Genomic DNA, 13,560 nt, shown 5'->3' with positions numbered 1-13,560 from the left:
TTACAAATAGTTTCTAAACATTCATTATAAAACAAACAAAAGCATGCTGTTAATTTAAGTTCATGTTTTGTTGTTGTTGTTGTTACTGTTTATTACTTAAATAAACTACAAATTGAGGTAATACCGTCACCTCAGCAGAAATGTGAAGCAGCAACATCATTACAGCCATCAAAGCCTACAGACAAACATGAAACTAAATTCATTTATTTCACTTATTTTCTGTATAAAGACACATATGAAGGTTTTGAAATTAAACTTAAACCAAAACTAACTGTGTGAACTGTAGAACAAATACAATTAGATTTTTAACTCACATCAAAACACCCATGACAAAGATCTGATAAACACTGCCGTCTCAGGATATCTGTGCTTTAAACCAGCTTCAAAGTTCAAACTTCACAGACAAAGTCTGTAGTTGTGTTTTGTTTATGATTCAGTCTTTGTTGAGTCTTTGAACGCCAAATAAAAAGTAAAGATTTAAAAGTATAATTCTTTCAAAATCATTATTCCAATGGACCTTAATGGACAGAGAAAATACAAATTGACCTAAAAACTGAGTCGACATTTTCACAAAAATGTCATGGTTTTTGAATGACAGTGTTTTGGTTCATATTTCCTGATCTATTTTATGGTCTCATCACCATATTGTCCCAATAGCATATACAACACACCAGACCATAAAGACATTAAATAACAATCATAAGCATTCATAACTTTGTTTCTCTTCAGTTTACTTCCTTAGCATATCTAATAAATGTTTGCTATATTTTTGAGAGAATCTTATAATGTAATATTTATTTTCTCAGTATTGGCATGTCTGTGACGTTAGTTCTTTCTCTCTCTTCACTCTTGAATTTCAAACAAAATATTATGCATGACTATCAGGGGCGTAAATTTCATCGGACAGTAGGGGGGGACAATAAACATAAAATTTCTCAAGAGCAATTTTTGAAGGGGACACAAATAATACAGCCACAATTTTACTTATAAAGGATATATGCAGGGTTAAATTGAGCCGGGCCCGTCCGGGGCTAAGCCCCGGCACATAGGCTTATCAGGGCTCGACATTAACACTTAATTTTTTGAAGGGGCAAGAGAAAGAGAGCTTTACTTGTCCTGATTAAAACATCAATAACAAAAATAGTTAGGGAATCCAAAACGCAAGCATGATTCTATTACATTTAGTGTAAGTGGCGATTGATAATGGATAATATAAATATTTAATAATAAATATTTTATTAATGAATGATTCAGCGTTTTGAACGAATCGGTTGAGTCAAAGATTCATTAATAGCCTATTCCAAAACACCTGCCTCATTCTTGAATGAATCAGCCATTTGAACAAAGCAGAGGGCTCTGTCGACTTATTTTTAGTTTGTCAATTGATTTTGATTTTGTAGGCTTTGCATACTCATGTGCACTCCTCGAAAGCCTGAAACCACAGAGCCCCCCCCCCGCTTTGGGAACCGCGCCCCAGCTCAGTTCAGATCTCAAACAGCAGTGTCAGTAAAGTCACATCGATGATATTGTTGAAATTTAAATGACAGAGACGATGGACAATCAAACAGCTCACAAGTACCAAATTGAGTTCTTTTTTCGTGTCCTATTGCACTTAAATGGTCAAATACACACTTAATTATGTCAAAATGCCTGTCTTGATGAGTATTCAGGTAAAGTTTTGGAAAGTAAATAAAGAAATAAAACACATGTTGTGTAACAGTATATTGGATCAGCTCTTAAAGTGAAGCACTGCATTCAATATATCACAAACAAACACATCTCAAAAGCAAACATCTGTCTTACGTTGCAAACACCCCAGGTGAAAAAGAATTCTATTAAAAATATACTTTAATAAAGTGTACTAAGTATATTTTCTACATTTTGTACTATTTTCGTCAAATCCAAGTATAGTTAAGTGTATTCAATTATGTATTAACTTCAACTTAACATATATTTAACTACACTTCTAGTGTAAATTGTATACTAAAATGGAACAACTTTTTTTAAACTTCAAGTGCACTAAAATACACTAATGAAAATCAAGATTCATGAGCAATTAAGCACACTTAGAGTACAATTGCATTGTATTTCCATTCTAATGGAAATACACTTAAAAAGGCATTGCAGTGCAAATTATAGTTGTGTTTAAGTACATTTTGTGCATACTGCTATCATACTTATAATTACTATAAACAGTTAATTTAGTATGCCTCTGTAACATTTCAAGTGATCTACAAATGCACTTCCTAACTATATTTAGTGCTTTAAAGTGTCCCACTATGACAATAATAATGTTTTTGAAGTGAAGTTCAATTACAACCTAAACATCATAGACACGTACTTTCAGTGCAATGTTATTATAGTGTAAGGTAGAAACAAATTGAAAGTACATTTCATTTGTAATTTTATCCCCATTTTGTTATACTTAAGCATGAATGTTGGTATTACACTACAAGTGTATTACATTAAAATTCAGTTCAAGTACATTAAATCAACAGATTACAAATTGCATTTCAGAAAAGGATCTTTATTATTAACACAAAAGTAACACACAAAAGCAGATATTGGCAAAAGGAAGAACTTTGAACAGTCGACTTTCTCTGAAATTCCGGGAACAGAACAATGGCAAACAACTTACTACACATGCATATCTACAGGTGCTGGTCATATAATTAGAATATCGCGAAAAAGTTCATTTTTTCATTGTAAATTATTTAAAAAAATGAAACTTTAATTTATACTAGATTCCCTACATGTAAAGTAAACATTTCAAAAGTTTTTTTTTTAATTTGTTGATTAGAGCGAAGTCAAAATCCAGTATCTCAAAATATTAGAATATTTACATTTGAGTTTCATTAAATGACCATCCCTACAGTATAAATTCTGGGTATCTCTTGTTCTTTGTAACCACACTAATGGGGAAGACTGCTGACTTGGCAATGGTCCAGGAGACCATCATTGACACCCTCCACAAAGAGAGTAAGTCACAGATAGTCATTACTGAATGTGGTGGCTGTTTACAGAGTGATGTATCAAAGCATATTAAATGCAAAATTGACTAGAAGGAAGAAATTGGGTAGGCAAAGGTGCACAAGCAACAGGGATGACCACAAGCTTGAGAATACTGTCAAGTAAAGCCGATTCAGACACTTGGGAGAGCTTCACAATGAGTCGAATGAAGCCGGAGTCAGCGCATGAAGAGTCACCACACTCAGACATCTTCAGGAAAAGGACTACCAAGCCACTTGTGAAACAGAAACAACGTCAGAAGCATCTTACCTGGGCTAAGGAGAAAAAGAACTGGACAGTGAACAGTGGTCGAAACTCCTCTTTTCAGATAAAAGTAAATTTTGCATTTCATGTTGAAATCATGGTCCCAGAGTCTGAAGGAAGACTGGAGAGGCACAGAAAATCCAATCTGCTTGAAGTCTAGTGGGAAGTTTCTGAAGTCAGTAATGATTTGGGGGGCCGTGACGTCTGCTTCCACTTTATGCTTCCATCCGCTGACAAGCTTTATGGAGATGCTGATTTCCTTTTCCAGCAGGACATTAGCACCTGCTAACAGTGCAACAACCACTTCCAAGTGGTTTGCTGACCATGATATTACTGTGTTTTATTGGCCAGCCAAAATGCCTGACCTGAATCTATGGGACATTTTTAAGAGAAAGATGAGAAACAGTCGATCCAACAATATATAGATGATCTGAAGGCTCAATAGTGCCTCAGCAGTGCCACAGGCTGATCACTTCCATGCCACACTTCACTGATGCTGTAATTTGTGCTAGGAGCAAATCATTTGCTGAAATATGTGCTGCCGACCAAGTATTGAGTGTACAAATGTACATACTTTAAAGAACTTGAACTTTTCTGTTTTGAAAATCCATTTTTTGATTGATCTTAGGAAATATTCTAATATTTTGAGATACTGGATTTTGGACTTTCATGAGCTGTACGCTCTAATCATCAAAATTAAAAAAAAAAAAAAAAAACTTTTGAAATGTTTTACTTTACATGTAGGGAATCTAGAATATATGAAAGTTTCATTTTTAAAAATAATTTACAATAAAAAAATGAACTTTTTCACGATATTCTAATTATATGACCAGCACCTGTAGCTCTGACTTGAGTTACTAGAGGCCTTGTAGCTCTCATTGTTGCACTTCCTCCGTAGAAGGGCCTGGATCTCTGCCACCTCGGTGTTGGGGAATCGCTCCCTCACTGCATCTGTAAAAAAAGGAAAGAGACATGGGGATGAATTAAAACAGGATAGACAATGTATAACATTGAAATACAATCATTGATTATAATGGATTTGTCAATCAATCATGACAATGGATTTGGATTCATAACTATGACATTACTGTACCTAAAATTGCGTTGGTTTTTTCTGGCTCAAGCTGCTCCTTCAGCTTGCCTTTTTTCCTTTCCCTGTGAGGGTTGCCTATAAACGCAACATGTCACTTGTGGTCACAGTATTGGTACCTGCGCCAATTTGCCAGAGGCCTTGTAGTTATATCCGTACCAGGGCTGGGATGAACAAAGTTTCACGTGGAGCATTTTTTTTGCTGAATTACCGCGGAGTGCGAGTTGTGCTAAAAAATAAACTGCCGGGATAATCACACAGCGCTTGCCGTAGGCTACACGTCCAATAATGACATGTCCGATTCGCGAACTAATGACTCATTTGAACTGATTCACTTAAATGAATAGTTAAAACAACTGATCTGTCCAACACTGAACTCATGAGACGTCTGAATCGGTGTATAACAAATCGGTACACTTTACAATAATGTTCCATTTATTAAATTCTAGTTACCTACATTAGTATTTTTTTTTTAAGAAAAAGGTGAGTGGCAGAGTGTACTACTATACGTTGTTGTTATTTTTATGTGAATGAAGAATTAAAAGATGCACTTTTTTCAGTAAGCTTAAAGCTATGTGTTTTCAACAAATGTTAAATTCTGTTGGTTCAGGAAGGACACCATGACAGGCTGCTGGCTCCCACTGTCGCTGTTAATTTTTATTTATTTTTTGTTGGAAAATCACTTAAATAGCTTAAAGCCCACAAGTTTACATTGGTTACTGTATTCTTTCAATTGTTCTAAACAAGTATTTTGGGTGACCTTTTTTTTATTGAATGACATCAATTTGTTATTTTCATCTGAAAGAAGAATTACAAGATGCACTTTTTTATTAGTAAGCTAGGCCTATGTGTTTAAGGCTTCAAGGTTTTATCGAACGCTACCTCTGACTAAGAATGCATTACTTTGCACTTGTATAGTCTTTTATTTTGGACTTTTTACAAATTGGTAATAGTCAATTAATGGGGACATTATCGATAATCGAATCAAACCGAAATAGAATCGGACTGAAAAAAACAAAAACAAAAAAGAGTCGTTAGATTAATCGATGCACCGAAAAATAATCGCTAAATTAATCGTAAAAAAAAGATCGTTTATCCCAGCCCTAATCCGTACCAACCCACTATCACTTTTACCATATTGCTTAATCAGTGAAATTCAAACAAGAAGTATTAACAGTAGTCAATGACGGCAAAAATGGCAGAGTTAAGTGGATTTTCAAATTTGTAATCTGGGAAGTCAGGTCTGTATTCCAAGACATAACGTGAACATGCATGTTCTTCAAATTAAAGGGTTAGTTCACCCAAATAGCAAAATTATGTCATTAATAACTTACCCTCATGTTGTTCCAAACCCGTAAGACCTCCGTTTATCTTTGGAACAAAGTTTATTTTAGATTTAGTCCGAGAGCTCTCTGTGTGTCCAGAAAGGTAAGAAAAACATCATCAAAGTAGTCCATGTGACATCAGAGGGTCAGTTAGAATTTTTTGAAGCATCAAAAATACATTTTGGTCCAAAAATAGCAAAAACTACGACTTTATTCACCATTGTCTTCTTTTCCGTGTCTGTTGTGAGAGAGAGTTCAAAACAAAGCAGTTTGTGATATCCGGTTCGCGAACGAATCATTCGATGTAACCGGATCTTTTTGAACCAGTTCACCAAATCGAACTGAATCGTTTTAAACGGTTCGCGTCTCCAATACGCATTAATCCACAAATGACTTAAGCTGTTAACTTTTTTAATGTGGCTGACACTCCCTCTGAGTTCAAACAAACCAATATCCCCGAGTAATTCATGTACTCAAACAGTACACTGACTGAACTGCTGTGAAGAGAGAACTGAAGATGAACACCGAGTCGAGCCAGGTAACGAACAACAGACAGACTGATTACACTACAGATGAAGTGAAATCAGTGTACACTTTAATAAATTATATTTTGTATTAAAAGTAAGCGTACTTACTAAAAGTACACTAAATTACCACTATACATTTTTTTAACATATTTTATAAGAGTACTCTGATATGCCACTAAAAATACACTTATTTTAGAGTGTACTGTATAAAGTGTACAGAAGTCACACTTCTAATCAAGTGAGAACATAGTACACTTTAAAAAAAGTATACTAACAATTAATTTCCAAAAAAATATACTTCCCATAAGTACACTGAATTGCCACTCTAAGTATGTCAAATTTACAGTTTTTTCCAATTGCTAACACACAATTTTTCAAACTAGTCTGGTTTTATCAAAACACTTAACACAATTCACAAAACCACACACCCAAACTGCAAAATACCTCATATATCCTGCAAAATCAAGCACTGCAACCGAAACTACACAGAGCATTATCAAAATCAAACTTTTGCATGAAATGGCACACACTTCATTCATATTACCAGATTTTTGCCTAACCACCTACACACTGTTGGGCATAATGAAAAGCACACCCATCTTTAGTATGCTTTGCCATAATACTAAAATATGTATCAGATTGTTCACATGCACAGAAATATTTGCAGATACACACACATGCTGTTGCAACATTTTTATTTTTTTTCCTTCACTACAGTAAACAAGTCAGTACAACATAAGCACAGCAGATATATTTACATGGGACTGAACAAAAATATTCTTACAAAAAAAGTAAACTGAAAAAGAAAATTTCTGAAAAAAAAATATTACAGTAAAAAAAACAAAAAACAAAAAAAGGCAAGAAAAATAATTAGGCAGCATCTTGCCGCACAGCCGGGTCTGGCCACAACGCCTCGTCAACATCACAGGCAATATCTTCCCTTGCCAGACATCGAGGGAAGAAGTGCCTTGAGTGCCTTATCCATCCCTGAATTGCACCCACATCAATCTCATCACATGCCTCTTCCATGGCCTGCACAAGAGGCATGCGCACAAAGGGCTGCCGGTCGTATACCTTCCACCGCCATGCCGAAAAGAATTCTTCTATGGGGTTCAGAAATGGTGAGTATGGTGGGAGGTATTGCACGAGAAATGTTGGGTGGTCAGCAAACCAGTTTTGGACTGGGGCTGCACGATGAAAGCTCACGTTGTCCCATACTACAACGTACCGGTTTCTTTGATGGTCTGCATCATTCATACGCTCTGGTGGTATGAGAATGTTGTGAAGTCTGTCCAGAAATGTGAGAATATGGGCTGTGTTGTATGGTCCAAGTTTGGCATGACGGTGGAGGACACCATGCATATTGGAGATGGCAGCACACATTGTGATGTTCCCACCACGTTGGCCAGGAACATCTATAATGGCTCTGTGGCCAATGAGGTTTCTCCCTCTTCTTCTGGTCTTTGCTAGGTTGAACCCAGCCTCATCTATAAAGATGAACTCATGTGGGATTGCATGAGCATCCATTTCCAGTACTCCCTGAAAACAAAGAACAAAAATCACTCAATATGGTGTTATCCAGTACACTGGGAAACAATGTTGTGTGTAGTGTACTGCAGTCAATATAGTACTTACATCCACATATGCTCGTCTGAACTCTTTGTTTCTTTGAGAGTTTCTCTCAAACGGCACCTTATAAAGTTGTTTCATTCTGATTTGGTTTCGCTTGAGAATGCGAGCCAATGTGGACAGACTAACTCGTTGAATGTTGTTGAATAAGGTGTTGTCTTGGATGATGTGGCTTTGAATTTCTCGTAATCTGATTTCATTATTTTCCAAAACCAAGTTTACAATGGCAGCTTCCTGTACCCCGGTGAACATTTGGCCCCTTCCTCCACCATGGTGTCGTCTCTCAGTCCTTTAGAAAAAATAAAATAAAAATATATATAGGGCTTGGACAATGCAGCCTAAATATTTTCCCCCACAGTAGAGTACATTGTACAGGAAACTTGTACAGTTCATGAATGGCTGATGTCATACACTAAGTAAACAGGTGTCACCCAACTGATACACTATGACATGGGGTATACTACATGTGTAGTACATGAAATTTTGGTTACATACCTGTTCTCCAGTCTAAAGGTCCGGATGACAGAGGCGACAGTAAAACGGCTCAAGTTTGGCTGCACTCTCTGTCCAGCCTCACGCATTGTCAACCCATGGTTGATGACATGATCTACTAAGGTTGCTCTGATTTCATTTGAAAGTGTTTGTCTTCTTTGGCCATGAACTCCTCTACCTGCTCTACCGTTACCTCTCACTCTTCCTCCCCCTCTTATTCTCAACCTCCCTCTTCCTCTTCCTCTTCCTCTTCCTCTCTCTGCAATGTCTTCCATTGTTGTTGTAAAAAAAAAGGTTCTCACCTGTGGTCTTTTCATAGTGCTTACATCCTGATTGAAGTGTTAACAATTAACCACTGAGGTGTTTGGCCAGGTGGCACATGTAATTGGCCAATTAGCTCATGTAGTGTCATTTTGAATGGCAGTGTTTTGAAATGGCAAACATGTGACTTTATGTCAGATTGTTGTGTCTTATGCAGAGAACTGTATTTAGTGAATTTAAAAAGTGCTATTTTGAAATGCAAAATGTGTGTAAAACAGAAAAGGTGTTTAGACTTTTGGAGACTTGAGAAGAAGTTTTGCTCTCTGTGTGTCAGTTTAAATAATTGTGCTGTGCATGTCATTTTAGTGTGTTAGCAATTGGAAAAAACTGTAATACACTTAAAAAAATAAACTTCAATACAATTTAAAATACATTTACAACAAAGTACACTTTCAAAAAGTACATTTAAAAAATAATTTGATTACTGATAAATTAGTATACTTACTGTTTGGACTATTAAGTTGAACTTAATTACATCTTTTTCGAAGTATACTTTTAAAAAGTACAAATCAAATACTCTTTAAATAAAGTACAACAAGTAGAAGTATACTTGTTTTATAATTCATGTACTTCATTCATATTTCAAATACACTAAAGTATACTACTTTTTTACCTGGGTACCTTTGTCATAATATTCTATTTTTGGATATATCATATACACACAGTTATTCAAAACCTAAAGCTCTTCTTTCATGAACTCCTGTGTACTTTTCTGTACAAGATTGAAAGTGATTGGCAGAAAAATTCACAGTAAACACGAAAGTAAGATAGAAACCAAACTATTTATTTTTTACTGTAAGCATGTGTGGTTGTGAATACAGTATTACAGTATGAAAGAAAAGAAATACATCAACAATGTTGGACAGAAACAATGGTTGTGTTTGAAAAAGGAAATCAAGACACTTCCTGTTAGATTTTTGTGTTACATAGAGAATTGTGCGTTGTGTTTTGCTTTTAGATTTTGTGTGGAAACAGTTAAAAAACTGTAATGAACTTTGATTTTGACCTTGGATAATCAAATAATTGCTTAATTCTAGTAAAGTGTTCATCTTGAAATATGACTAATATCAAAGGTATTCGTAAATGTACTTTATCAAATCAGTACAGCATTTTAGAAACATGTTAATTGACTGCGTTCTGTGTGAAAATGACATGAATTGTGTTAATGGTATATATACAACAGACAGATGTTCTGCTAAATGTGTTCAGAGTTTTGAAAATTTGTCTACAGATTGGACAAAAGTATATTTGCAATTGAAAAAAACTGTAAGTATCATATTTGATGGCTTTCATGGCTCATATAATAATGCAAGACAACAATGATTGACAGATGAACAAATAAACCTTCAACAAAAGCCTGATGATCATATTTAAGCCTCATAATTTTTCTAAAAAAATCATGTATGGATAATCAAGTAAACAAAAGTCTCTTCAGTTCAGTAAGTGTTCATCTTGAAATATTACTAACAATATCAATGTTATTCTTATGTTTCTTTAGATAAATCAGTACAGATTTCACAGCAGAAACACACTGAAGCACGAGCTGAAGGTGATTTAACTTGATAAGAGAGTCTAAACTATCAATCAGACGACAGAAGGACTGCAGCAGATTGTGTGTGACAGGTTTTTCAGCAAAGTTTAGATCATGTTGATATATACAGTGTATATTAACGTGTGTGTCTGTATATACGGCAAATACTACATATGGAAAATTCTTACATGGTACAGCAGAAAGACATGTGAACCACAAGCTGAAGGTGGATGTTTTATTAATTATGTGGATTAAATAAATTGTGTTTGAACTGTTGCTGAACCTCAGGCAGTTCTGAAGAGCAAAATTCTTTTGTCACCAACAGAGAAGCTGATATAACTGTCCTGTTTATGTCTCACGCTGTAACCAGAGTTTCCCACAATGCATTGCCAGGTGCCTCCATGCTTTCTCTCAAACTCCTGTAAGGAAAGACAGTATTAATGTTCCACAAACTCACATCAACAAAAACACTTAATCTCCATCAAGCTCCTGACAAAAAGATTCAACTGCATTTCACTCAGACATCCAGTCTCTCAGTAAAACTCTAGAACCAACCTTCCTGATGTAGGTAGCAATGTCATTTCCCTTTTCATACATATTCACAGCCAGAAGAGCGACCTGAAGAGCGTCCCGCTGCATCTCATCACTCATCTCTGATTTATGGATCTCCATCGATGTCTTCGACATGGTTGATCTGCAGTCATAAGCACAGATATTATTTTAATGAGCAAGTGTGAAATATACAACAGAATCTGAAAATTAACACATTTTTAGTGATGGTCCAAAAACTCTTCATCATGAACAGTAGTGAACAGAACAGAAAATATGAAATTCATATTTTTTTCAAAATTTTAAAAACTATGGATTTCATATTTTCATGCATTATAAAAGTATAATGCATGTAAGCCATTCTACATGTTTGGTTGAGTGTTGAATATGTGCATTCTTGGCAACAGAAGTGAGTCATTATTTTATAGAATGTACAGTAGAAAAAAAGAAGAAGAAAGTAACAGAATTGCTCAGGGCAGCTACTGGTCAGATGAGTCCCCTATGCAGGACTTCAGTGTCCCCTTGGTTTCTATGGAAGCTTTTTTCCTCCACAGAATAAAAAAAGCATTAAAGGTTATTGTGACTTTTTATATATTTTATTTTGCAATTGTGAGTTTACATCTCACAATTATGACTTTTTCCTCAAAACTGTGAGATATAAACTTGAATTGAGAGAAAAAAGTCAGAATTGTGAGATAAAAAGTCACAATTACCTTTTTTTTTTATTTTCTATGCATGGCAGAAATAAGCTTTCATAAGTTCTACATGTGTAAGGGGGAAAACCATAGAGATGCACAATCCAGCACACATTCTTCCTCCTCTCCTCTACCTCTTCTTTTCCCTTCTTCCTTCTCTGATCCAACTACTCCTCTCCTCCTTCATCTATTCTTCTCCCTTACCCAGATATTATTTTCTCTTTGCTCCTCTGTGTTGTTCTTCATCCACACTGAACAAATCTGATTCAAAAAGTCCAATTTTACTGTGTATCCATGTAATGAAAATACAGTTTTTTCAGTTGCTAAGAAGCATTTACCAATACTAAAAGCTCTCTTCCTAAACTCTTAACACAGCGACACACCTACATCACATAATTAGCCGAATAGTTCATTTTCTGCCCAAAACTATATTTTGTTAAATAAACACAAACTCCACATTTCAAAACGCTAAAAAACTTTTTCAACACATACTAACTCTATCAAAACACAGCAAACCTGATTCAAAATCGAGTTGTTCTGTCAAAACATATAGCACTAGTTTTCTATCCAACATGAACATATAATCAATCAAAGCGCAATGACTGTCAAAACACTAACAGTTGATGACATTATGAAAACTGCATTACTGTCATGTTTCAGTTCTACCTGCAGAAAATATGAAATCCATAATTTTTAAAATTCAGTTTCCTTTTACTGCAGTAAAAGTAGAATGCTCACATGTAAGCCTTTTTTCATTTTTTGTTGAGTGTTGAATGTGTGCATTCTTGGCAACAGAAGTGAGTCATTACATTATAGAATGTACTATAGAAAAAAGAAGAAGAAAGTAACAGAATTGCTCAGGGCAGACACTGGTCAAATGAGACCCTATGCAGAACTTCAGTTGCCTCCTTGGTTGAAATCTCTTTCTGAGGTTGTGTGTGTGGTGTTGATGTTGCCCTCATAGAGGGTGGAATGGTGTCCCCTTGTTAGTTGGTGCCCTACACAGACCACATATTCTGCATATATGGAATAGTGGTAGTGGAATTGGTGTAGTGGAAGATTTACATGAAGCTTTTACTGAAATGAAAACATGAAATTGCTGCCATTGATCAAAAACAAATCCAACATACATGCCCTTTTTTCCCACCACAGAATGAAAAAGCATAAAAGGTAATTGTGATTTTTTTTTATTTTGCAATTGTGAGTTACATCTCATAACTCTGACTTTTTTTCTTAGAATTGTGATATATAAACTACAGTAATTGAGAGTAAAAAATTAGAACTGAAAAAGACACACTTAACTTTTTCATTTTCTATGCATGGCAGAAATAAGCTTTCATAAGTTCTATACATGTGTAAGGGGTAAAACCATAGAGATGCACAATCCAGCACACATTCTTCCTCCTATCCTCTACCTCTTCTTCTCCCTTGTCCTGATCCAACTTCTCCTCTCCTCCTTCATCTATTCCTCTCCTTTACCCAGATATTATTTTCTCTCTGCTCCTCTGTGTTATTCTTCATGCACACTGAATAAATATGATTCAAAGAGTCCTATTTTACTGTGTGTCCATGTAATGAAAATAAATTCAACACCTGACTATTCCTCCATCTTAGATAGGAGTTTTGGAATTTCTCAATATTTTAGTGACCTGCTAATTAAAAATGCTTATCATTTGTTTCAGTATTTATTTTATATTTTTTCCAGTACTTTTCCAGTACTGCTGTTGTTGCAAAATGTAGAGGTTTTATCCTATATTTAAAGATTGGAACATTGGGTCTTCATTTCTGACTTGCTGTGTTTAAGCATTTGCAAATAAGATGAGAAAGATCCATGATTTTGGTATGAGGTAAGCTTATATGAAAAGAAAATGTAAGCATTTTAAAAACGTGTTAATTGACTGCATTTTGTGTGAAAACTACATGAATTGTGTTAATGGTGTGGTCACAACAGATGGATGTTCTGCTAAATTTGTTTAGAGTTTTGAAACTTTGTCAACAGATTGGACAAAAGTATGTTAGCAATTAAACGTCTCGGTTATGTATGTAACCCTCGTTCACTGAAGGAGGGAACGGAGACGTACATCAGTAGTAACCGACGAATTGGGATATCGCTAGAGAGCCCTATCAG

The 13,560-nt window shown here is 35.3% G+C and overlaps 1 long non-coding RNA gene across 1 annotated transcript; it reads right to left on the bottom strand.

The window, feature by feature from the left end:
- Nucleotides 1–4,117: 4,117 nt before the first annotated feature.
- LOC137026194 (uncharacterized) lies at nt 4,118–6,200 on the bottom strand. Its single transcript, XR_010895858.1, has 3 exons — nt 5,698–6,200; nt 4,367–4,441; nt 4,118–4,224 (listed from the first exon to the last, which is right to left on the bottom strand). It is a non-coding gene; the product is annotated as an uncharacterized lncRNA (long non-coding RNA).
- Between the last annotated feature and the right edge of the window lie 7,360 nt (nt 6,201–13,560).

Source organism: Chanodichthys erythropterus, chromosome 9 (genome assembly GCF_024489055.1).
Source record: "Chanodichthys erythropterus isolate Z2021 chromosome 9, ASM2448905v1, whole genome shotgun sequence".
NCBI classification, from domain to species: Eukaryota; Metazoa; Chordata; class Actinopteri; order Cypriniformes; family Xenocyprididae; genus Chanodichthys; species Chanodichthys erythropterus.
Note: the sequence above shows the minus strand (reverse complement) of the source record. Positions and strands in the feature narration are given on the sequence as shown.